Source organism: Lontra canadensis, unplaced genomic scaffold (assembly GCF_010015895.1).
Source record: "Lontra canadensis isolate GAN:19392208 unplaced genomic scaffold, GSC_riverotter_1.0 scaffold153, whole genome shotgun sequence".
In the NCBI taxonomy this organism is placed as follows: domain Eukaryota; kingdom Metazoa; phylum Chordata; class Mammalia; order Carnivora; family Mustelidae; genus Lontra; species Lontra canadensis.
Window position 1 is genome coordinate 789694 of NW_022631147.1, and position 26946 is coordinate 816639.

Genomic DNA, 26946 nt, shown 5'->3' on the forward strand with positions numbered 1-26946 from the left:
CTAACTGCTAGGGAAACACAAATTAAAAGCACAATAAGATAGCACCCCACACCTATTAGGATAGCTACTATTGATAAGACAGAAAATAAACAAGTGTTGGTGACATGTAGAAAAATTGGAACCCTGACATACTGTTGGTGGGAATGTAGGATGGTTCAGCTCCTGAGGAAAACAGTATAGTGGGTCCTCAAAAATTTAAAAATAGAACTACCACATGTATAATCAGCAATTCCACTTCTGGGTTTATATCCTCCCCAGATGAAAGCAGGGTCTCAAAGAGATATTTGTACATTCATCATTATTTACAATAGCCAAAATGTGGAAGCAACCCAAGCGTCCATGGATGATGATTGGATGAGCAAAACGTGGTCTATACATGCAATAGAACATCACTCAGCTGTAAAAAGGAAGGAAATTCTGGCGCAGGCTACAACGTGAAGGCATCTTGAGAACATAATGCTAAGTGAAATAAGCTAGTCACAAAAAGACAAATGAGTTCACTTATATGAGGTATGTAGAATAATCAAAGTCAAAGAAACAGAAAATAGAATGGTGTTTGCCAGTGGCTTGGGGGAGGAAGAAATGGGGAATTGTTTATTGGATATAGAGTTTCATTTTTGCAAGATGGAAAGTTCCAGAGATTTGTTGCACAATGTGAATATACTTAACACCACTGAATTATATACTCAAAAAATAGTTAAGATGGTGAGTTTTACATTATATATATTTCACTGTAATTAAAAATGTTTAAATAAAATAAACATTTCGAAATAAAGATGTAAATAAAAGGAAAAATAGGTGAAAATTGTTCTCCTTTAACAAATTGCCAGGAATACCCTGAACTATTTGTTTACTTTTTCCAAATTATTAGTTTGCTATATCCTATAAACATGGGCTTTAACCACCACATTAAATAAGGGTTTGGGGTCTGGGTAGCTAGAGCCCTCTCCTTAAGTTGACTATGCACTTTATTTTTTATTTTAATTATTACTATTTTTCTGGGGGAAGGAGTTTTTATTTGGGCAGACCTGGGGACAGGGAGGTTCTGCATCCAAAAGAAGGTGTTGGGCCTCTTGGTGGTGACGCGTGGCTTGTGCTGGCGCCACAGGACCCTCTGGGACAGCGGGGACTTGATCTGGGAGTGGTGGAACTGCCCCAGTGCGGGTCGGAGGCACACTGGCCGCGGACTCCTCCACCTTCTGGATCTGGATCCAGTGGGCGCTCAGGTCCGGGTAGCACTGGTGACAGCGCCCCCAGTGGTCAGGTGCCGGGACTCCCGGTACAGGCCGTGTATGGATGCTGCTCTGGGAGTCGTGGCGCCGCCAGGGCCCCAAGTTCCAAACCCAACGGGGGGGATTTCTCCAACACCTGTCTACACTGGACAATTTCCCGTGAAGACTTCTTCATCTTCTTCCGCTGAGACACAAAGCACCAGAAGGGGGACTTGGCGACCACATGATGAGGTGCCAAGATTCTCAGAGTGCAGCGGCTGGGGTGGGCAGGCGGCGTGCCCAAGCTTCAGGGGGCCGTCCCTGCTCTCGCAGGCACCCACGAAAGGCGACTGCGCAATTTGTTGTCCGAACTGGAAAAACTCAGGAGAGCGAAAGAGGGTGCTACTAATGATCACACTCATACACACACACGCCCCATGAATGGTCACTACCATTCTCGAAACGGGTTGCCATTGGTAATTTTGTAATTTGCAAGTTTTCAGCATTAACTCTAGTTACTTTTTATTTTATTTTATTTTATTTTTTAAGATTTGACAGAGAGAGAGAGAGCATAAGCAAGGGGAATAGCAGAGGGAGATGGAGAATCGGCCTCCCCGCTGAGCACGGGGCCCCATGCCAACTGGATCAGAGGACCCTGGGACCACGACCCAACGGAAGGCAGATGCTTAACCTACGGAGCCACCCAGGCGCTCCGAGCATTAACTCTAATGTCTGTTTTGGTATTTTCAGGGACGTAACCAAAGGATTAGAAATATTATGCTAGAATAATCTTAAATATCACTTGTCGTTTGTAAATATTAACAAAAACCTTAGGTACTTGTTACAAAGCAGATAGATAAAGCAACTCTTAAAAAAAAAAAAAGTGTAAATACAGCTGTTTCCAGGGCAGTGAACATCTATCTAAAAAGGTAGATTTCAGTCAGTACTTCGGAAACGTTAAAACAATTTTTGTGCACTGCTTCGAGCTTTGACATAGAGTTGTGGCAGTGGTGTTTCTGCCTTTAAGGATTTAGGACGGAGCAGTGAGCTGGAGAGCACCTGCTCTCACTGGCGTGTTTCCTGGTGTGTTTCCAGTGCCATTAGAGTGATAGAAATAAAATGTTTTGGTGTAGAGGGTCACCTAGGAAAGCCTAGAATTGCTGAGTAGGTATTGGGGGAGGAAGGTCATTACATAGGGTGGAAACTTATTTAGAGAATAGGCTGAAGTTTTTCATAGTGGTTTAGAAAAAAAATAAGAATACTGTATGACTAGCGGCCCTACATTGTCATACTTAGTTATGGTTCTTCCATCTTGAGGCATCAGTCGGGTTAATTGCAAAAAAAAAAAAAAAAAAGAATAGAAAAGAAAGTCACCTTTTCAAATAATTTTTGGCTTTTTTTCCCCCCTTCGAGAACAAGGAAACTTTAACTCCTCCTTGTCTGGAATTGGAATTCAGTATCCGAAGTCAGGAAATTTGAGTTCGTGGCTTGAACTTCACTACTGTTTTTACAAACTAGATTGCCTTGAAAAAAAAAAATGTTCTTGGGGGCACCTGGGTGGCTCAGTCGGTTGAATGTCTGCCTTTGGCTCTGGTCATGATCTCTGGGTCCTGGGATTGAGCCCCTTATTAGGCTTCCTGCTCAGTAGAGACTTTGCTTCTCTCTCTCTCCCTCTGCCCCTCCCCACTGCTCATTCTCTCTCTCAAATAAATAAATAAATAAAATCTTTATACAACAAAAAAAGAGAGAAAACAGAAAAAGAAATGTTCTTTATTGGCGGTCTTTCTCCTCATTTGCCCAATTCTCTGCTCTCTGACAGGAGAGGTGAATGCACACATCCAGATGGGGATGGAAAAGAAGAGCCATTCAGTGTTCTGCCTGGCCCAAAAAAAGACCCAGGGGCAAGGGTGGCTTCCCTGGGTGTCTTCCTTGAGTGCCTGGGACATGGGGACTCCTTAGATCACCTCTGTTCCCAAGACAGCCTCGTGAGCTCAATCTCCACCAGATTCGGAGTCTGAAGTTGGGCACTGGAATCCCGGCTCTCCCATTATAGATACACAGCCTCTGGCAAAATGACTGAAATTCTTTGAGCTTCAGTTTCCTCATCTATAAAATGAAACTAATTCCTGTTCACAGAACGGTTGTGCGAATTCCCTGAGTGGGGAAGTGGAAATCTGCAGGAAAGGCAGGGCCTTAGTGCAGAACCTGGCACAGAGGAGAGATCTAATAAATGCTATTTTGGCTTTTCTTTGATAAATGCACTGTGGGGTGGGAGGCACCCACACAGGTGTGCCCCCAAATTGTGTAGATAGACTTTTGCTGACAGTTAAACATTTTTTTAAATGTTATTTCCTGTTTTTAAGAAACGTGCAGGTTAAAGGAACAGAAGCAGCAAAAGTGCGAGTGCATGATACCATGATCTTTTGGTTAGAGCAAGCCATCTGTCTCTCTGCACCTCCTTGTCTCCTCCAAAAGTCAGTCACCATTCCATTCAGTCACCGGTAGTCCCACCCTGCTCTTCTGCTAGAGAACATCCAACTTACTGCCTTCAATGTATGTTTTCACGACCAACGCTCACACTTTTTCTTAGAGCAGTGGATCTCAAACTTGAGCATGCATCAGAAGGCCTTTAAAGCCTTCTGAGTCAGGAAGTCTGGGGTGGGGCTTGGTATTTCTAACTAGCTCCCAGGTGATATCGATGCTGCTGACCTGGGATCACAACACCAGCCACCACTGCTGAGCAACTTCCTACTACCCAGTTCTCTTTCTCCTGCTTTAAAACTTCTATTAGGGGGCCTCTGGGTGGCTCAATCTCTTAAGCGTCTGCCTTCGGCCCTGGTCATGCTCGCTAGGTCCCGGGATGGAGCTCCATGTTGGGCTCCCTGCTCAGCGAGGAGTCAGTCTGCTTCTCCCTCTGCCTTTCCCTCTCCCCACTGCTTGCGCTCTCTCTCTTAAATGAATAAATAAAATCTTAAAAAAAAACAAAACAAAACTTCTATTAAGTTATACTTCCTAAAGGGAGAGCCCTTCTTAGTAAAATAAAAATAACATAGAAACAACAACAACAACAACTATGTTTCCCCCACTCATCTTTTATCTTTTAGATCATAAGCTCATGATGACTGCATTTCCCTCCCCCCTCCCCCCGCAGTGATAGAGTGAAAAGAACATAGGCTTCGCTGTCAGACAGATTCTGGCTTAAAATCTTGACTCTATTACTTATAAGCTCTGTGATTTTGGACAAGTTATTTAACGCATCGAGGTCTTGGTTTTCTTGTCTGTGAAATAGGACTAGTGGTTTTTGTGTCTTGAGAGTTTGGGGAGAGTTGAATGGGATGATGCATGTCACCTCCTAGTATACTTCCTGGCCATAATGAAAATATCTAATATCCATGGAGCATTTATTGTGCATTAGACTTTCTTTTAAGGTCTTTACACAGATGGACTTACCTGTTCTTCACAACAGTTAACCTGTATCCCCTGTGGAGAGAGTTCCATTTTACAGCTGAAGAAACTATGGCACAGAGCAGTGACTTGCTCAAGACCAAACAGCTAGTGGAACGGGAATTTGAACTTAGTCTGCATCTGGAGACCACATTCTAAGTCACTGTGCAGGTTGATTATTCCATCTTGCTAGGATGCAGGTTCTGTATGACACCAAAGAAGGACGGGTCCGTGAAAACAACGGTTAGCAGGGAATGAGATAGTGACTGCACTGGGAGCAGTATTGGGCCAGGGCCTGGTGTGGGTTTCATGCAACACTTGAAGACCCCGGTTGGTTAGCTAGCCGAGGTAGGTCAGTATTTATGTGCATGCGTATGTGTGTGAGAAAGAGAGAGCGTGAGAGAGCAAGAGCACATGTGTGAGTGTGCGTGCTGTGGGTAGATACACGGATCATCTGTTTTACACCTCCAGGCCCACAGGTGGACGCCTGGATGGCTCTGGCCCCTGTGGTCCCCAAGGAATGCACTTGTGTGTAATTATGTCCCCCTCTAGTGGCTGCTTCCCCATTAGCCCTTTCTCCATGGAACAGTCAGGCCACTCAGTGCTTCTTCCAAATGAGACTCCTTGAGCCGAAGCTGACCACCTGGGCATGGAGGGCCAGGCTGAGAGAAGAGGAGCGAGGCCCAGGGCAAGAAGAGAGTGGGAGGGTATGAAGGAAGGAAAACCCACTACTGGAAACAATGACTCCTCCACTGCTGGCGGGGAGGAAGGGGAGGCGGGAAAGGCGGAGCATTCGGAGAGAGGGGAGGACGGAAGGTTGTTGGTGTCAAGTGAGGCTCCTACATACCCGTTTCATGAAGTACTATTTTGTGTTTGTGGGATGGGACAGTTACTGCACCTAGACCTCCTTCCAGAGCGTCAGTACCGAGGGCTGGGGTGGAAGCGGAGAAAGAATATTCTTAGCCAGTTTCAATTCTCTTTTCCGAGGGAAGTAAGCACAGACTGTGGGGCTGACAAAGGCTGGCTACACTCCAGGCTTTCACCACCCTGCAATGGAAGGCTAACTTTCCTGCCTCTCCATAGCCTCAGGCTGTGGTTCTTTCTGCCAGCGAAGGTCATCCTCATAGGGTTGTCATATCTTGATAAATATTTTAAAAGGGAAGCAGGGGTCAAGATCAATCTTACTCAGAACTGGTTTGTAACTGCACATCGGGCCTGGGACTCTGCTGTCTAAAGCCTTACTGATCCAGAGTCTGAAGGTGATTCCTATTTTGAAAAGGTACTGGGGCCGAGCCAGGCTTTTCTGGAAAGTTCTATATGGATGAACCAGAGCATTTACATTTCTTACATAATCCCAGACCCAGAGGAGTCTGAGGGACTGGCCCCAGCCCTGGCCGTGTTGCAGAGCTCACAGCCAGCTTCCCTTTTCTGCCAACAGGGTAGGGTTAAAGGTCTAGAAAATAGCCAGAATTAACTCTTCACACCCTGGAAGAAAGATGGTTAGGAGACAAAAATCAGATCTCTACATCATGTGATCCTGCTGTTTTCCCGAATACCAGTCATTCCTAAAGATGTCAGTAACACTAGACACAGGTCTTCCCTCTTCTGGGAGGGATATGAAAACAGTACAAAAACCCTGTCCAAGTGTTTTCTAAATTTGGGACAATTTCTCTCAGTTTCGAGCCCTGGAATTCAGTGAGGTTTTTGATTTGTTGTTTACTTTTTTTTTTTTTTTTCCTTTCACTTACCTCTTCACAGCCAAAGTGTTCAAGTAACTGACTCAGTCAGTGGCTACTGTTGTAACTATCGAGAATTCTTTGATTCAGCTGGCTGAGGGCACAAACTGGAATTGGAGTTGTCAACATTTTGGCACAATGACAAAACAGTAATTAGATGGCACCTGCCTTTTACAGCTCTCAGAGCACCGTGCAGACATTAAGTAGCAAACACTTGTTTGTTTGTTTGCAAATGGAGACAATAAAGCATAGTATAAAGAAATTATTTTCTTGGGGTCCCGGGAACAATTGAGGTTGAGTGCCTCTTTCCCGGGATCTAAAGAACATCTTTGAATTCTGCACTCAGGTGCAGGCTCAGGATTGACTCCTTACTCGATGTGTGCGGTGGGAAGGATAATCAGACGTTGGCAGCAGTACACAGAAATCTGATTTCTTATGCTACTAAGTGGTTAGGATAGCTAATTGATTTAACTGCAATAAGGGAGGACCCGTGAACCTTTTATTTTAGGTAGAGTGATTCTGTGCATGTTAGTAACAAAGTGCTATGCGGAAAATGGAAGACAATCTTTGGGATCCCCTTTCAGCCTAGTCCTCCATTTTTTCTGATTTTAAACCTATAAATTTTTTAAAAGTTTGGCACAGTTTGAAAAAAGTGTATAAACTAAGAAATGTAGCTGACAGAGCTAAAATTGAATTAGCTTGCAGATGATTTCATCAGCAACATGTGTAGTCTGTAATGCATCACTGTAGGGACTGCATATTTGCTTTTATATACTTCATTTAATATCCTGTTTATCATAATTTTCATGTTTATCAAAACATTACATTTATTTTATTTTAAAGATTTTATTTATTTATTTGACACAGAGAGAGAGAGAGAGATCACAAGTAGGCAGGCGTTGGGGGTGAGGGGAACAGGTGCCCTGCTGAGTGGAGAGCCTGATGCCGGGCTCGATCCCAGGATCCTGAGATCATGACCTGAGCCAAAGGTAGAGGCTTAACCCACTGAGCCACCCAGGTGCCCCAAAACATAGCATTTATTAAACACATTCTGGGGGTGTCTGGCTGGCTCATTCAGAAGACCATGTGACTCTTGATCTTGGGGTCGTGAGTTCAAGCCCCATGATGGGTGTAGAGATTATTAAAAACTAATAAATAGGGATGCCTGGGTGGCTCAGTCGGTTAAGTGTCTGCCTTGGGCTCAGGTCATGATCCTTTGCTCAGTGGGGAGCCTGCTTCTCCCTCTGCCTGCAGCTCCCCCTGCTTGTGCATGTGTGTGCACTCTCTTTCTCTGTCTCTCTGACAAATAAATAAATAAAATCTTAAATAAATAAATAAACTTTAAAAAAGAAAAAAAACATTTTGTAAGGTACCCTAAACTGGCAGAAAGTTGTAGCTACTACATGAACTGATACATGAACTAAAGTTTTCCTGTGTAAGATAGTAAGTGTTTAAGATCTGAGCTCTTCTTAATCCTTGACCAACATAAAGAATCATATGGTTAACATTAGATCGTCTTAAATTATCTGCAGCTCTGGGAGAAACTGGCTCTTCAGTTTGGATGCATGGATCATGTTCCAAACTGAGGGTGTGTTTGTTTGGTTGGTTGGTTTTGCTTTTTTAAAAATACCAAGTTTTAGGGGCGCCTGGGTGGTTCAGTGGGTTAAAGCCTCTGCCTTCGGCTCAGGTCATGATCCCAGGGTCCTGGGATGGAGTTCTCTGCTCAGCGGGGAGCCTGCTTCCTCCTCTCTCTCTGCCTGCTTCTCTGCCTACTTGTGATCTTTGTCAAATAAATAAATAAAATCTTTAAAAAAAAATACCAAGTTTTATTTTTTTAAGTTTTTGTTTGTTTGTTTGTTTGTTTTTAGATTTTATTTATTTATTTGAGAGATAGAGGGAGAGAGAATGAGCAGGGGGAAGGACAGAGGGAGAAGCAGGCTCCCTACTGAGCAGGGAGCCCAATGTGGGGCTCAATCCCCAGACCCTGAGATCATGACCTGAGCTGAGGGCAGACACTTAACCGACTGAGCCACCCAGGCGCCCCATACTTTTTTTTTTAGTTTTATTCATTTAAGTAAGCTCTTAAATGGGAGGCTTGGGGCTCGAACTCATGACCCCAAGATCAAGAGTCATATGCTCCTCAAACTCAGTCAGCCAGGCACCCCTCAAGTTTTATTTTTTTATTCTGTTCATTTGAATTCCAAGACAAGGGACGTCTGGGTGGCTCAGTCGGTTAAGCATCTGCCTTCGGCTCAGGTCATGATCCCAGGGTCCTGGGATCAAATCCCACATTAGGGTCCCCGCTCAGCATGGAGCCTGCTTCTTTCTCCTGCTGCCTCTGCCTGCCGCTCCCCCTGCTTGTACTGTCTTTCTCTCTCTGACAAATAAATAAATAAAATATTTAAAAAGAGAGAGAGAGAGAGAGAGATGAATTCTAAGATAAAGCTGAAAAAGGAGAATTGAAGACCTGGAAATAATATTGTCTGCTGTTGCTGTTCTACCATGGGAAAAAAAAAATGGCTCTCAAAAAAAAAAAAAGAAAAGTTGGCGGGAACTAAGTTTGTAGCATTACGCAAGAGAAGGCACCCGGATTACATATAAAAGTTAAACTGCTTTCACACCCTGTACTTAAATGTAAGGGATGCAAATATGTGGCAGCAGTAGGTGGGAGCCTGAATGTTTTCCAAAACATCTCTTCAATATTAGGGGTCCAGAAAGACTCCGAGTCAAGTAGAAAATTCTATTGCGAATGAGTATCTGTGTACCTAGCTCCTGCTTGAGTGGATCTCCTTTTGTCCCCCTTCTGTTCACAAAAAAAAGAAACTCTCTCTAAACATTGAAATAAAATCAACAACAATAACACAGCTTTTAAAAGGCACGTTAGAGATCCAACCGGATTCTATTCCTGCCTTTTTCTGTAGCATATTGATTTGATGTGCTTCACGGCTAAATGGTTCTTGATCTGGGTGATGGTTTTGGGGGTGTATACAATTGTAAAAAATTCAATCAAGCTGTATATTTAAGATTTGTGCATTTTTCTCTATGTTTTGTTTCAATAAAAAACCTGTTTGTTTGTTTAAGTCACAGGGGGTTTCATGGGTCAAGGACAGTTTACTTCTATGCATACAAATTATCCCAAGTTCTGTTTGTTCAACAGGCTGACCAAACAGGTAGAGATTTTAGCAGCAGCTGGTGCCTAGAATTTAACAGGCATGGGGACTTGGCACCCCCCCGCCCCCACCCTCTGTAACCCCACGGCCCCGTCTTACTTGTGATTGTCACTCGGTTCCCAGACCTTCCTGGCCTGGCTCCCGAGGGCGAGGACTGTGACCGTTTTGTTCCTCCTCACCTCCAGGCCTCCTGGTACAGTGGATGAAGTCAGCACTCAACAAATATTGCCTCTAATTCTGATCATTTTTCTTTGGCTAGTATATATTGGGGGTGGGGAGTAGAGTGGGAGAGAGAGGGGAAGAGGACACTGCTTCTGTAAAGAATGGATTAGTGAATGAATCCGTGTTGTGGGAAACAACCGCAGGGGTGGGGTAGGGGGCAGGGGCTGGAAGAGAGAACACAGGCATTTCTGGGTTTGCCTCAGTCTTTGAGAATTGTTTTCTCAACCTTGGCAAAATGCAAGAGTTCTATTGTTCGCTGCGCGCCATTCCATGCTGTTCCCTACCGAGCCAAATCAGGTCCCGTTATGCTTGCTACATTATGCTGTGCTGTTTTCCGTTGACTTTTTGGTTGTTGATATTGGCCTTTTAGGATAGGGTGTGTGGTTTCTCTTCACACAAACATGAACATGTTTACCACTGAAACATTCCTAGGGGTCTGGTCATCTTCAGCTGGGCATTGTGTTTGGGATGTGTTTTTACATTCCGTTCTTGCTTCCATCTGTGGGTGCCCCCCGCCGTGGCTTTCCATGGTTGGTGGGCATGCTACATAGGAGTAGAAAAATGCAGCCAGGCAGTCACGCAAACCATGGTGATGCCGTGTGCCACTGACGGACATTTGTCTGTGACCCAGCAGAGCTTCACAGCCAGCTGTCTTTGCCTGTGACTGCCATCCCAGACAGGGATATCCGCAAGGACAAGACCCTTTTTGCAAATCAAGGACACTCCTTGCTTATTCGTGCCCCAGTGGCGGCGATCCGACAGCAGTCCTGCTAATAATGTTTCCTTGATTTCAACTCGGGGGGCCTGGCCACTGGGCAGTTTTTGCAGAGAACCCTCATTAGAATCTCCCCCTCCAGGGACACCTGGGTGGCTCAGTCGGTTAAGCGTCTGCCTTCCGCTGAGGCTATGATCCCAGAGTCGTGGGATCGAGTCCCACATCCGATTCCCTGCTCAGCGGGGAGTCTGCTGCTCCCTCTGCCTGCTTCTCGCTCTGCCTGCTGCTCCCCCTGCTTGTGCTCTCTTGAGCTGTCTCTCTCTCTGACATAATATATAAATAAATAAAATCTTAAAAAGAGAGAAAAAGAATTACCCTCTCCATTACCTTTCTGAACTATTTTATTTCCGCGGAATTTCTAAATGCTTTTGAAAGTAACAGTGTTGTTTCCTTTTGCTGGTAGAATGCAGATGGCGGGAGAGAGTTGATTTCTTCCGTCATTCGAGTCCCCGCACATGTCGGGCCGGTGCCCCGGCCACAGAGCGTGGTGAGGTTCGGAGAAACCGCACAGCCAAATCATGCCTTCTGACTCAACACTTCCGTTCTCTGTGTCACTTCAGCACGTATCTCGTCACGGGGTTTCTTCTGGCGAAACAAGCTTTTGCACGGGAGTAAGCCAGGCAAAGCCAGGGCCTCTGCGGCCACTGAGTTTGAGGACGCATCTGCCTCGCCCACCATTAGCAGCCTTGTTGGTGTAGGGCCTCTCCCGAGAACCGTTATTCACGGAGAAGCAGAAAGAAGCTCAAACAGGCCACCTGGATTTCCAGGTCCTGAGTGGAATGTGTAACCCCTTTGACTTCTCAGCTGAGAAAATTGGATGAGGCTGTCACCGGAAGAGAACAAATATGGAAGCCCACAATGCTCTGCTCGCAGCCACTTTTATTCCTTTGCATTGAGCACATAATGGAAGGCAGGCGCGCTCTGGGAGGCACAGGGCCGGACTGGCGCGAGGAGTGCAACTGTTCAGTCCGTCCAGCCCACCGCTGTGGGCAAGATACTTTAGACGCCTTAAGCTGGCCGCTGAGGGAGAGATGCAGGCGGGAAGGTCCCCTTCTGGGATCCTCCCGCAAGTGTTCTAATCTTAAAGCTAAATGACTTATGCGAGAGGAAATACAGACGGCTGATCAACATCTAGAAGTGTGTACCCTAATGATCAAAGAAATGCAGCTTATTTATTTATTTTTAAAGGTTTTATTTATTTATTCGACAGAGAGAGAGACAGCGAGAGAGGGAACACAAGCAGGGGGAGTGGGAGAGGGAGAAAGCAGGCTTCCCGCTGAGCAGGGAGCCCAACTCGGGTCTCAGGACCCTGGAATCATGACCCAAGCAGAAAGCAGATGCTTAACGACTGAGCCACCCAGGTGCTCCAGAAATACAGTTTAAAATCGGATGGCCGTTTTTACCTATTATGAGAAAAGACTCTTTTAAGTGGCACTATCCAGAGTTAATCATAATTAACTTCTGTCACTTAAAACTAAAACCTAGTGTGGTGTTTTATTAGGCTTTACTTCCATTAAAGGTTGGAAATCTTTTTTTTTTTTAAAGATTTTATTTATTTATTTGACAGACAGAGATCACAAGTAGGCAGAGAGGCAGGCAGAGAGAGAGGGGGAAGCAGGCTCCCCGCTGAGCAGAGAGCCTGATGCGGGGCTGGATCCCAGGACCTTGGGATCATGACCTGAGCGGAAGGCAGAGGCTTTAAACCACTGAGCCACCCAGGCACCCCAAAGGTTGGAAATCTTAAAAATAATTTATTTTGGAAGAGCCATCAATCACCCAATGTACTTAATGAGCCAGTTTCCCTGGGTTGGTTGACTGGTCAGTAGATGCCAGAGATGTTAGGGCTGCACAAGACATTAGGGATTGTATAGTTCAGCGTTTTATGACGTCATTGAGAAATCAAGGACTCAGAGCAACTGTGTGACTTGTCCAAGGTCACACAGTCAGCAAGAGCCAGGATTGCATTAGTAAAATATGATAAGCTAGTATTTAGATCTTGCTGTAGGTAAAATAGCTTAGTATGGGATTAAATTTTTTTTTTCTTTTTTAATAGCTTAAGAACATTGTGCTTTACCATCTTTCCAGACAGACAAAATGTCTTGGACCTCGAAGAACAGGAATTTAGGCATTGTTACCCTCACTCAGTCTGTCCTCATATGACTGAGTGACTGGATATCTCTCTATATTTTTTTTTAATTTTTTTTTATTTTTAAGATTTTTATTTATTGATTTGACAGACAGAGATCACAAGTAGACAGAGAGGCAGGCAGAGAGAGCGAGAGGGAAGCAGGCTCCCTGCTGAGCAGAGAGCCCGATGCGGGACTCGATCCCAGGACCCTGAGATCATAACCTGAGCCAAAGGCAGCGGCTTAACCCACTGAGCCACCCAGGCGCCCCATCTCTCTATATTTTTAATGAGGATAGCAATTTATCAATAGTTGAAGTCCCCCCCACCCTTTTTTTTTTTTTTTTTTTTTTGGTGAAGATTTTATTTATTTATTTGAGAGTTTGAAGAGAGCGCATGAGCAGGGGGAGAGGCAGATGGAGAGGGAGAATCAGGCTCCCTACTAAGCGGGGAGCCTGATACAGGGCTCAGTCCCAGGACTCTCGGATGGTGACCTGAGCCAGCCAGATGCCCCTACAACTGAAGTCTATTTGACTGTCTTAGAAACCACTTAAGCAACTATAAATAAAAATGGAGTGTTGACAGTCCAAAAAGGGGGTTTTCTTTCTGATGGGTGTGGAGCCTCGTGACCTGAGCTGAAACCAAGAGTTGGATGCTTAACTGACTGAGCCACCCAGGTGCCCCCAAAAGGGGGATTTTCTACAAGTACAGAGATGGGTCTCATACAAGGTAGCATGAGAGTTGTAAGAGTTAGGCTAAGGTTAGCTTCTGTACAAACACCCAAATGTGATCGGCTCTAAAGCCATTGAAGTTTGTTCCTAGCCCAAGTGAAAGGCAAAATGCATGTTCCTTATTGGCAGGCTGTTCTCTGAGTGGTAATTTTTGCAGCTGGGCTTTTCTGTCTTAAGGACTCTGTCCTCAGCCCTCACTTGGAAAGCCACCATGCTTATCTGCTTCAAGGTGAAAGAAGGAAAATGAGCATGATGGACTGCTTGTGGGTGGATTTTGTGGGCCTGGAGTGGAAGTGGTAGACATCATTTCTTCTAACATTCCATTAGAAAGAACCCAGTCACATGACAACATCTTAGTCCTTTGGAGGCTGGAGGACGTAGTCAAGCTGTGTGTGGTTTCAGTGACGAACAAGTGAGCTCTGCTACAAATAGCTTTCAGGGTCTGAAGTGGGAAGACAGAATATGGCGGTGAAGTAACTTCTTGGGCAAACATATATATATGTGTACATACATACAAACCCAGGAATGCAGACGTTATCGATAATTATTTCTACTATTTTTTAAAGATTTTATTAAATAAGGGGCACCTGGGTGGCTCAGTGGGTTAAGCCTCTGCCTTCGGCTCAGGTCATGATCCCAGGGTCCTGGGATTGAGCCCCCCATTGGGCTCTCTGCTCAGCAGGGAGCCTGCTTCCCTTCCTCTCTCTCTGCCTGCCTCTCTGCCTGCTTGCGATCTCTGTCAAATAAATAAATAAAAATCCTTAAAAAAAAAAGATTTTATTAAGTAATCTCTGTGCCCAATGTGAGCCTCAAACTTACAACCCTGGGATCAAGAGTGACATGTTCCACTGGCTGAGCCAGCCAGGTGCCCCTATTTCTACTATTAACTATATATATATATATTTTTTTTTTTGGTTCATTTTAATGCACATATTTCTGCTGACTCATTCTAGTTGGTAAATGTACTTCAAGCTCTTTGTTTCTTCAATAGTGGGGACTCTTTTTGATCAATGACATTTGCAAGATGGCCAGATCCCATGGATATCAAACCTGTTCCAAGCACCTCATAGAGCCTTGGAGATGAGCATAAAAAAAGCGGGCTCTCCCCGAAGCCACATGCAGACATACTATCATCAATATTCCTTTTTTTATATAAGATTTTATTATTTATAAGAGAGCGAGAGAGTGAGAGGGGAAAGGTCAGAGGGAGAAGCAGACTCCCCGGTGAGCAGGGCCCCGATGCGGGACTCAATCCTGGGACTCCAGGATCATGACCTGAGCTGAAGGCAGTCGCTTAACCAGCTGAGCCACCCAGACATCCTCATCAGTATTCTTTATTTCAATTCAGTAGTGACCAAAGGCAAGTGGTCTGAGGGCCAGTGCTGGTGGTTGGTTCCCACCACTAACATTTGTCATTCTCATGGATGCGTAACACAGAGACCACATGTCCTCCCCTTCCTTTCACTCGGGCTGACCATGTTTTTTCTGCCCCTTATCGTGTTTCTGCTGGATTAGTCCTCCCAGCTGGGCTCCCGGCCCCTAGACTCTCACTTGCTGTTGCTGGCAAACCATCGGCAGTTTTCCCAATACAGATCCGATGATGCCTCTCTCCTGTTTAAATGCCGTGGATAGTTCCTGCAGATGACAGAGGGAAGCCCAAAATCCCGAGTGGGCCCTCAGGTCTTCCGTGGGAAAGTCCCAGTGTGAAGGGCCTGCTTCACCAACAGTTAATGACTTTTTTGCTTTGAATTTTGACTTTGGTTCTCCCTCTGTCTCTCTCTTTTTTGATTTTATTTTTTAAAGAGTTATTTATATCTTTGAGAGAGAAAGAGAGAGAGCATGTGCTCACGAGCACAAGTAGGAGAGGGGGAGAGGAAGACAACCGTGAAGCAGGCCTCCCCGTGGAGTAAGGAGCGCAGTGCAGGGCTTGGTCTCACGACCCATGAGATCGCCACCTGAGTCGAAACCAAGAATCTTACGCCCAACCGACTGAACCACCCAAGCACCCCTCTGGTGTTTTTTTGTTTTTTAAATAATTAATTAAATAAATTTTAAAAGATTTCTTTATTTGAGAGAGAGAGAGAGAATGCATGAGACTAGGAGGGAGAAGGGGCAGAAGGAGAGGGAGAAGCAGGCTCTCTGCTGAGCAGGGAGCCCGTTGCGAAGCTTGATTCCAGAACTCTGAGATCATGACCTGAGCAGAAGGCAGATGCTTAACTGACTGAGCCACCCAGGCGCTCCTATCTTTTAATTTATTTTCAAGTAGGCTCCACTCCTAGGGCAGAGCCCAGTTCAGGGTCCAAACCCATGGTTGATCTCAACTCAGGTCTAAATCTCAGGGTTTTAGACCTTTAGATTTAGACCTGAGTTGAGATCAACCGTCGGACGCTCAGCTGACCGAGCCACACAGGCGCCCCTCTTTCTGTTTTTTATAGTTGAATTTTGGACATGAAATTGTTGTGTGATGTTCTTATAACTCTTGAAGTGTGTCCTGTGTTTGCAGGCCTCTGCACTTCTCCCAGTGGGCAGGTCTCGCTCTCTCATCTCCCCTTGTGGGAATTCTGCCTGTCCTCTTAGCGACATGTTCAAATACCACTCTATCGTGGAGCATGCCCTCCTTTGGAATTAATTACTCTATCTTAGGACCAGTACTTGGATTCAAAAGATAACAATCAGAAAATAGTTGCTACCTGTACCATTATAACACGTTACTCTGCTAAATATTGGCATCTTGTGCATGTTTGCCTCACCCCTACAAGATTGTAAGAATTTCTTTTACTCTTTGAGTAAGACCTAGTAGATGCTCAATAATGGGTACTGATTAGAATTGGAGTCACAGGAAGAATTTCATTTACATTACTTTCTGGCATTTTTCATTGGATCTGAACTTCCTTTTCTCTTGAGCAGCAAATGCAAAATAGTCACACATCTAATTCTAATCATGAAAAATTGCCCCCAACTTCATTACGTTGTCTCCTTTTCCTAATGATAACTCTAAAGACAGTGTGTGGCATTGTCACTGGGATAGAAAAGGTGTATCTCCAGGGGCGCCTGGGTGGCTCAGTGGGTTAAAGCCTCTGCCTAGGCTCAGGTCATGATCCCAGGGTCCTGAGATCGAGCCCCGCATCGGGCTCTCTGCTCAATGGGGAGCCTGCTTCCTCCTCTCTCTCTGCCTGCCTCTCTGCCTACTTGTGATCTCTGTCTGTCAAATAAATCAATAAAATCTTAAAAAAAAGAAAAGAAAAGAAAAGAAAAAGTGTATCTCCCTGGCTGATAGGTGGGGTGTTGGGGGTCTTGGTCCCGGGCCCTGGGATACAGAGTTAGCCGCCCTCACTCAAGTTCCTGTAATAGGCTACATGTTCCCTCTATTACAGTAGCCTTCATTGCACCAAACTTAAATAACGGGAGCCCTTGAGCAAGAGGGCTGGGGCTCCATGAAGGAAGCCGGGGAAAGAGCCCTAAAAGGAAGTAAAGAATCTCAGCAGTGAACCAAAATACTCTTTAACGTGCCCTGGCCTGCCTGAATTTGGTGATCCTGCTTTTTCCCGAAGCAGCCACCCAGCTCAGTTGTATTGAATTCCCCAAACCTGAACCTGTGAGGCCCACGAACCCAGTCTGAAGCTGGCTGGCAGGGAGCCCCGTGGTGGCGACTAAGATGTGGAGGTCTCAGCGCTGGGGACGGCGAGCGAGGGGGCTGCTGGGCTTCTCACCTGGCAAGGAAGGGAGTGAGGCTGCGTCTGAGAGGGACCCAATGCTTTCTGTCGGTGTTGCTCATTAGAAAGCCCTTGGCACTTCTTCCCTTTGATCTAGGAGCTCTTTCCTAACACCATCTGAAGGTCAGCTTGAAACACAGGAGTGGCAGCTCGGGGCAGTGACATAACTTAGAGTGACTGGTTTCCCTCCAGATAAAAAGCCAAGTGTCATTTCTGCATGAACAAGTCGGCGGGGGGGCGTAGTTCAGTGGCTGGCTGTCCTTCCCACTCTGCTGTGGGAGCCCAGCCAGCCAGCCTTTCCACTGCCGTTGTCTGTGCACCTACCTGACCCATGACAGCTGGGGGGCCAGTCGCCGGCACTCACCACTCAAGGCCTCTGGATCCAGAGCGCTGTTTCTGTGACTCTTTCCATGGCAAGTTTCACCTTCCACTTGTTGATAGAAGTGAAACAATCATCCTATCCTTCCAAGTCGAAATTGCCCATGTTTGAAGCCTAAGGCTGGCAGCTTCAGTAATATTCCAAGACGGCAAGAAGACTCGAACGAGGGGAGGCAGTAAGTTCTCATCCAAACTTAGCTCCTGGGATGGAATGACAGAATTGTTTAGAAAAAGAGAAGAGTTAGCATAATTGTGTTCAAAAGTCCATATGTGCAAAACCAGATTTATAAATGGTTCAGAGTGATTATTCTTATAGTAAAATGACTATTGTATATGTAACATATATAATATATAATACACACATGACCGTTCCTTTAAATAACAGTGGCATACTGAAAAGCCTTCGGACACTTGACAAGCAAAATGTCTGCGTGAAGCAGCCTGGAGAAATGCAATGGAGAACAGTAGGAATTTGGGGGAATTAGGGAACCTGTGCACCCCCTCCCACTCACCAAGACATTCATATTCCAAAAATTTAAAATCATTGTGTTAGCCAAAGAGATTTTGTTTGCCAGTTGGTGAGCCTGCTTTTTTAAATAATAAGATTTCCCCAGGTCTTTTTACAATATGCTTCAGTTTGCAAAAACAAGAACACATTTTCTTGACTGCACAAGACACATTTTTATTCTAATAGCCCCTGGCATAGAGGGGTCATCCCCCTGCCCAGGATGGGGAGCCAAAATTCCATTTCTTTGTTTCATTTGCCCTATCCAAGCCAGGGAATTTGCAGAAGTGAGTGGCAGTCTCCCAGGAAAATATTTTTTCCCATAGAACCGGACTCAGTGGAAATAAAGTTACTTGGAGAAAGATGAGACCGCTTTCCCATCAACTCCCCAACTCTCTTGAAACAAAGTCCAAAACCACGGCTCCATGCTTCTAGAACAGTTTCCTATACCACAGTGATGGGTGGCCACCTTCTTTGTTAGAGCATCTTTTGAAATTAATTTATGAGGATTTAGGAGAAGGAAAAATTCCTTTCTTATCATCTGTATGAGTAAGACCTCCGGGGCACCTGGGTGGCTCAGTGGGTTAAATGTCTGCCTTTAGCTTGAGTCATGATCTCAGGGTCCTGGGATCAAGCCCCTCCTCGGGCTTCCTGCTCAGGGGAGGAGCCTGCGTCTTTTTCTGCCCTCCTCCCTTGCACTCTCTCTCTACTCTCAAATAAATATAAATCTTTAAAAAAAAAAAAAAAAGAATAAGACTTCTGGGCAGGAGGGACTGCTCCTCCCACCCCGACCCCCAGCCCAAGTGTGACGGACAAGGAGGGGCCCGCTGGGATGTACCACTTCTGGGAACTGTGCAGGGCCTGGAGTCTCGGGGATTTGCTTTGCCTGGTGTGTGGGATTATTCTCACCGGGTATGAGTGGCCACTTTCACACTTTTCCAGGCACTAGGAGCTGGAGACTTGGGAATCTCTCTTCTCTGAAACACCAAGAACTAGATTTTAGTGTGGAGGCCTCCGGATCTATTTCTGTGTGCCTGTCACCCTGTGTTGTGATTATTATGTCCCTTTTGTGCCCATACTTCCCAGATGGTGAGAAATTTCTCATTGTGAATGGCAAACACGGCTTCAAGGAAGGGCAGTTCTGTATTTTTCTTGAGGGCCAGATTAAAATCTCATGCTCTTACCCCCTCTGATCCTTACACACACACACACACACACACACACACACACACCCATCCTCAGGGCATTATTTCTCCCGCAAATGAGAGAAACAAAAAGAAGACACTAGATGGGAGATGAGTAATATTTTGGAAGCTGGGAATACCCGCTCCAAAAAACACTTTAATTTTATTTCCACCAACTGTCGGGAAAGTAGACCACACAAAAGAATGCTCTGCCTCAGGGCTGAGAGGATTCATTGAGAAAAGCTTGGAAGGAAGAGCTAGAGAGACCTAGAGTCAGAGAGAGACCCTTGGGAGAAATAATTAAGGCTGGCAGGGAAAGGCTATGTTAATTGAGCTGAGAAGAAAGATGAGCATCTGGGGATTCCTTCAAGAGGTTATGGGATTTTCTGATCCAGTCTTTGGTGCATAATTGCATTCATCTTTGGTCACTACTTTAAAAAATATTTTTAAGGGAGAAAAGTCTCTATGAAAAAAAATCCATATGAGAGAAACAACTAGCTATAGGACTAAATGGCAAAAATTGGGGGAAATGTGGGGGCAGTTTGCAGCAGGCAGAAGGCGGTTTTGTCAGATCCTCGTTTCCTGGAGGGAGAAGAGAAGAAACAAAACGCTGGGCCGGCGCCTGGTACGGTCATGTACAATGTCATGTACACATTTAAGGGTACAGCCCATCTAGGCCTTGCACTCCACGCATGGTCCCTCTGTGGTTTGTGCTGAACAACACCCTCCCTCCCCAGAAACCCCACACACCATCAAATAGTTATCCCAAGTGGTTGTCTCTGAGCCTACATTTTTCAACCTGCGTTTCAGGCAAAGGTTTCTTTTTAAATATGAGGACCCTTTTTTAAACTCCTCCCCACAGAAGGTCACGTGACCGCTGAGACTATAGTCGAACTTTCCACTGAGGAAATATATAAAGATCCCCTTAAACCATTAGGTGTTAAGGAGACTTTTTCTCATTTTATTTATTTATTTATTTATTTATTTATTTATTTATTTATTTTTAAAAAGCTCTAGGCCAAACATGGGGCTTGAACTCACAACCCTGAAATCAAGAGTCATGTGTCCTGACTGAGCCAGTCAGATGCCCCGACTTGTTCTCATTTTAAAATATATTTTAAAGGGGCGCCTTGGTGGCTCAGTTGGTTAAGCGTCTGCCTTCAGCTCAGGTCATGATCCTAGGATCCTGGGATCAAGCCCCGCATCAGGCTCCTTGCTCAGTGGGGAGCCTGCTTCTCCCTTTCTCTCTGCCTGCTCTTTCTCTGTCAAATAAATAAAATATTTTTTTAAATGTTTTTTAGGGATGCCTGCCTTCAGCTCGGGTCATGATTCTAGAACCTGGGGATCGAACCCTGTGTCGGGCTCCCTGCTCAGCGGGGAGCCTGCTTCTCCCTCTGCTTGCTGCTCCCCTCGCTTGTGCTCTCTCTCTGTCAAATAAAATCTTTTTAAAAAATGTGTTTTGGGGCGCCTGGGTGGCTCAGTGGTTTAAGACTCTGCCTTCGGCTCAGGTCATGATCTCAGGATCCTGGGATCGAGCCCCACATCGGGCCCTCTGCTCAGCGGGGAGCCTGCTTTCCCCTCTCTCTCTGCCTGCCTCTCTGCCTACTTGTGATCTCTGTCTGTCAAATAAATAAATAAAATCTTTAAAAAAATGTGTTTTGTTGTATAACAAAACATATAGAGAACAGTGCACAGAGCACGTATGCACAACGTAGTACATTGTTAAAAAGGGAACTGCCATGTATCCATTACTGAGGTTGAGAATAGGGCATTGCTGGCACTCCAGAGATTAATTCTCTTATGTCCTATCCTTGTCAGGGTCCCCTTTCCACCCTTGAGGAAACCACTCTCCTGACAGTCACAGTCAATCTTTCCCTGCCCTCCCCATGTACAGATCTCTGAACAATATGGAATCACAGTTTATATATTTCCCCTTGTAACTTGCTTCATTCACTTTCACCAGTGCCTAATATTTCATTAATTGGTCCATCCATTGTTGATGGATATGTGTGTTGTTTCTAGTTTGAGGCATCTTCTTTTTTTTTTTTTTTTAAAGAGAGTGTGTGCATGCAAGCGAAGCAGGAGAGGGGCACAGAGAGAGAGAGAATCTTTTTTTTTTTCTCTTTTTTAAGATTTTGTTTATTTATGAGAGAGAAAGAGAGAGTGGAGGGAGGGGCAGAGGGAGAGGAACAAGCAGACCCTGCACTGAGCCCCATTTGGGGCTCAATCCCATGACCCTGAGATCATGACCTAGAGTCAGAAAACTAACTGACCAGCACCCCCCCCACCCCCGCGCCCCTCCAGTTTGAGGCTCTTAATAGCGCTGCTATTCTTGACAGGCATCCTGGTGTGCACGTGGGCAGACGTCTCCAGCAAGATGGAATTGCTGCTTTATCAGGAACGCTTAAAAAATAAAATGTAACAGCTTTGTTGAGATATAACTCCAGTACCATAGGATCTGCCTGTTTAAAATGTACTATTCAGTGGTTTTTAATATGTTCCTGGGGTTGTGCAACTGCCCCCACAATCATCAGTAACACTTCCAAATGAATTAGTGTCTTATTAATTGTAAGGGTCTACATACCCGTAGACCATCAGGGAGGGGAAGTAGTTGGACGTCTGTATTCCCTCCAGAGATAGTGTTGATTTGTGTACGTTCTTTGGTTCCGGGGCGCCCAGATAAGGAGCCACTGGGTTAAGGCACTGACAGGTAGAAATTTGCCATTAACACAGATACACGTTCCCTGAAGGATTTAGCCTGTTAATTCCTTACAGAGCGCCATGCGCTGCTTTATGGCAGAGGTTCTTAAATTTGGGTGTGCATCAGAAGCACCTGGAAGGCGTGTGCAAACAGATTGCTGGGCCGCAGTTGCAGAATTCAGCAGGTCTGGGTGGGGCTCAAGAATTCGAATATCTAATCAGCTTCCAAGCCATACTGATACCGTGAGTCTGGAGACCGCACTTTGAGCAACCTGGTAGCTGGCTATTACCCTGGAAATTAGAGAACGGAGAGTGGAAGGAATTCATTCAGTCATTCCAAAGATAACAATTAGACAAAAGACACTTAAAATTGTTGGAGGCATTCACAGGCTCTTGTAGCTCAGAGTGGGGCAGCAGGCGGGGAGGGTGGGGAATACGCTTTGTAAATACTACAGAGCCCCAGTCAAGAGGACTTGACAATTGGTTTGGCGTGGAAGGTAAGGGAGAGGGAGGAGTCAAGACGGACAGCAAGGTTTTAGGCCTGGATCCAGGAAGAGACTTGGAGGACAAAGAACAAGCAAGATTGTGAGGAAGAGCGTGATCGATCAGTATCTCAACTGCTGTCCTTGGCTCTCTGGGAAGATTTACCCAGCCGCCATTTCATGGTCAGAAAGGTGACTGATCTCCCGCAGGTCCCATTCCTGCAGATCATGCGAGATTTCCTGGGCGTCGGACGCTGAATGCGCTCGGTGGGAATTCAGTATTGGGGTTCAGAGAGACTTCGTAAATTGAATGAAAAACAATGATTCTGAGGACTGGAAATTATCGAAGTCCTTCTTTATTGCAATCTCTCTCCAACCCTTCTCGAAGCACCTTGAAATGTTCTGTCTTTGACCAAACGCATCTTTCTGGGAAATCCTTCTTCCCCTTTTCTCCTCCTTAAAGCCTACGCGTTCTTCAGGGTCCTACTCCAGTCCTGCATCCTTGAACGATCCTATGAAGGTTTCCTTGGACTCCTCAGGCACTTTGTGGGTCCTGCCTTTCAGAGTAGGTTTCTCGTGTTTCCCACAGCTAGACCCAAGCCCTGCAAGGAGCAACGTCTTAGACATTTTCAGGTTATCATATAATAAATGGCTTTAGAGGCTGCCGCCTACTCTTGCCTTTGAAGAAAAGATAGAAACAAAGCTGAGACCTGGAATCTCCAGAATCTCAATTAGCACTAACAGTAGACCCCCCAAATAAGAAGATATGGGCTGGGCCATAAGGAAGCCTAAAGGCCTCCTTTGTCTCCACAAGAGGCTGGCCTCCCTAGGCTGCCTTCTATTTTCTTTTTCTTAAGATTTTATTTATTTTTTTGAGAGAGAGAGAGCAAGCTAGAGAGAGCCCAAGCTGAATGAACCTGAGCTGGGTGGAGGGGAAGAGGGAGAGGAACAGGGAGACTCCTTGCTGAGCAGGGAGCCCAAGGATCTTGGGCTTGAACCCAGGAACAGGACTGGAGCTGAAGGCAGATGCTTAACCAACAAGTGAGCCCCTCAGCCCTGCCTTCCATTTTCTTGAGAGCTCTCGTCTGCCTGTTGGCCTGGTTTGTCTTTTCTATCCCAACATAAACATAAACACCAGCTCTCTCAAAGCTATTGTTCTATTTCAATTTCCCCAGCGTTAAGCAGCCAGACCTATTCCTTTTTTTTTTTTTAATATTTTATTTATTTATTTGACAGAGAGAAAGAGCAAGAGAGGGAACACAAGCAGGAGGAGTGGGAGAGGGAGAAGCAGGCTTCCACTGAGCAGGGAGCCAGATGCGGGGCTCGATCCCAGAACCCTGGGATCATGACCCAATTTGAAGGCAGACACTTAATGACTGGGTCACCCAGGCACCCTGCCGCCAGACCTATTCTCAATCCAGATATCATTTGGTTGGAGAAAAGTCTGGCTTTTTCCGTCCAACCCTGTGTGTGTGTGTGTGTGTGTGTGTGTGTGTGTGTGTTTATACTAGCAACTTTGCAATCAGCCTTTTTTTTGTGGAGGGGGATAAACATTGCTTTTTGTGCTACTTCCTATAAATCAGGGTGTTATTATCTGACAGTCTTACTAGTCACAGCCTTAGTAATGGGGCATGGAGAAAAGAAGAGAAACAGAGTGAAGAAGGTGTTATGTTCCAGGGACGGGGGAACTACCAACAGGGGAGGAGCAGAAAGATCTGGATTCCAAGCCGGGGTCGACCCTTCCATTGCTGTATGAGCAAGTGTCTTAACCTCTTTATGCTTTAGTTTCCCTATATTCAGAGGAAGGATAATAATGGCATAGACCACACAGAATTTTAATGAAGATTAAATGAAAAAATCGGCTGGAAGATATTTAGCTTAGTATGTGTAGAAAGTGCTCAGTAAGTTGCCTCTAATATGAAGTACTGTCACCACTTATCCACCAAGAACAATTTCTTATTGCCTAGTATACTGGGCACAATGGCGCATACAGAGGAAGTAGGGGAGGTAGGTTTGTACATTCAGAAAATGTTGCATCTACTGGAAGAAACGTGCACAGTTCCGAGGCAGCCTGTGTGGGATGGGGTCCTCACAAGGGCCCAGGAAATCCCAAGTCAATGGAAGGATTTTCACAGTGTGGGATTAATCAAAGACAGTTTTATGGAGGAGGTGAATCTTGAGCACGGACTTTAAGTATTGTTGGAGACTAGAAAGCATTGCTGGGAAGAGGAACAGAATGAGGGCTTGCGGGGAAAGCAGAGCTTGTTCTAGGAGCAGGGGGAGGTTGGAGAAGAGACCCCATAGTGGGAATTTCAGGAGAAGAATAAGATGTAAAGTGAGGCCAGGCTGAGAAGTTTAGGACAATTGAAGAGCTGGGAACCACTGTAAGTCTTCAGATGGGAATATGATGGGAGATCGGTGTTTCAGGAAAACTGGTGTGGAACCATTGGGTTGGACCACAGAGGACTGCTCTGGTGTTCAGGTGTAATAAGGGTGGGCACTTATCTGAAAACGGGGAAGGCCATTAGTGAACTTGGGTGCATGGTAGGAGGTGTTTGCCAAGTGTTTTTAGATCCATACAGAATCTTTCTTGGGGCACCTGGGTGGTTCAGTCAGTTAAGTGTCTGACTCTTAATCTCAGGGCCATGAGTTCAAGCCCGGTGTTGGACTATATGCTGGGTGTGGAGCCTACTTAAAAAAAATAAAAGAATCTTTCCCTATAGTGGCGGAAATGAAGTGGCAGAGGGAAGAGAAGGCTCTGTCACTCCTTCTCCTCCCCCACCTGCCCACACAGAAATCATCGAATCACTGGCAGGCACTGGGGCATCAGTGTAGCCAGAAGGTCACAAAGGGAGCCACTCCCTTCCCCAAGATTGCTAAGAGTGTCTATCTGATGATGTCAGGAACGTTAACAAAATCGCAAAGGTGCTGTTTTTTAAGGAGATTCCACACCCCAGCTTGAACTCATAACCCTGAGATCAGAGTCATGTGCTCTACCACTGAGCCAGCCAGGCACCCCGCAAATTTTTTTTTTTAATATTTTATTTATTTGTCAGAGAGAAAGAGAGAGAGAGCACAAGCAGGGGGAGCAGCAGGCAGAGGGAGAGGGAGAAGCAGGCTCCCCACTGAGCAAGGAGCCCAGTGCGGGACTCCATCCCAGGATTCTGGGATCATGACCTGAGCCGAAGGCAGCCGCTTAACAACTGAGCCACCCAGGTGTCCCTGCAAAATGTATTTTTTTAATCAAACGTTCCATAGCTCCTCCTTGAGTCACACAGAATGAACTGGCCAGTGGTAACCAGGAAAAGGCTCCCATGGAGACCGCTGGTTATTTCTGGGTTGGTTTCCAGGTGTGCGGATGCCTCTTTGGGGCAACAGGACAGGTGTGGGATGTAGCACCATTTCATGTGCGACTCATACCTTGCTTGAGTTCTCAGGCTCTGGGGGAGGTCCGTCCTGAACCCCCAGAGGTGACTTTTGTGAACAGCTAATGACCTTGTCAAAGCCCTTGCCGCGTGTGCTGGGCACCCCTTTGGTTGTGGGGGTAAAGCCGGGCCTCTCGGTCTCAGTAAAGGACATGGCATGGTAGGGTCCAGGATGTGGGGTCACAGCCGCCCTGTCACCTCCCTGTCAGCACAGCAGTTTGAGGAGAGGTGGGCTGGGTAGATAGTTCAGAGTCTGGCTTTCCCTACAGGACCCTGAAGAATGTAAGGTCTCACCCTTTACCATTCTCGGTTCTCGTCCCGGCTTTCCTTCTCCTTACAGTGTTCACTGGACCTGACACACGAGGCATTGACTTGCTCCTGTTGACTGCCATAACTCCAGCCCTCAGAGCAGTCACTGCCACAGACGAGGCCCCCAGTGCACATCTGATGAACGGCTTTAATGAATAAACAAATAACGGACTGAAGAAGTAGGGCAGAGCTGATGTCTGCCCAGCTCCTCCTGGGCCTCTGCAGGTCTCTTCCCCTCCCCTGACCCTCTACCTCTAAAGGACAGAGACCTTGGAGTTCCCCATGCTTCACTGTGTTTGCGGAATTTGATATGGGATTCACCCCCCCTCCCCAACCCTTCTCTGAGGAAATCTGTAGTCAGGACAAAAGGCAGCACAAGGAATTCTCTCTCCCTGTCTTTACCATATTTACTAGATCTTTCTTCCTACGTGAAGGAGAGCCTCCCCTGGTTAAGTCCTGCTGTAAAACACAACTGTGACCCGCAGTCAGGGCTTTCCACATGTCCTATCCATCCCCACCCAGCTTCCCTCCACCCTGGCTGGGCAGAGGCCAGAAGTTTCCACGCTGCCCTTGCCGATGAAACCAGTCGCCAGTCTTGGCTTTTCTCCTCCCAGCTCCGCACAAGGGAAGCCAAGAATGTCAGCCAGGGCAGAGAGCTGGCCCACTGGGCTCTGTGACAGGCCCAGGGTGGCTCACATCTGCCTGTATCTGAACAGAGAGCATCCTGAGGGGTTGTCGTGGGGAGGGGGAGGGAATGGCATACAATTCCAGGTGCCGCATATCTGGAAGGCAGAGAAAGAAGTCACCACACGGGTGGCAGTCTTTTTTTCTTTCCT

At 46.0% G+C, this 26946-nt stretch overlaps 1 protein-coding gene and 1 pseudogene across 1 annotated transcript in view; one reads left to right on the forward strand and one right to left on the reverse strand.

The window, feature by feature from the left end:
• LOC116859294 lies at nt 1-26245 on the reverse strand (annotated as a pseudogene).
• WNT5B (Wnt family member 5B) overlaps nt 1-26946 on the forward strand; it is a 105076-nt gene that overhangs the window by 63505 nt on the left and 14625 nt on the right. The window lies entirely within an intron of this gene.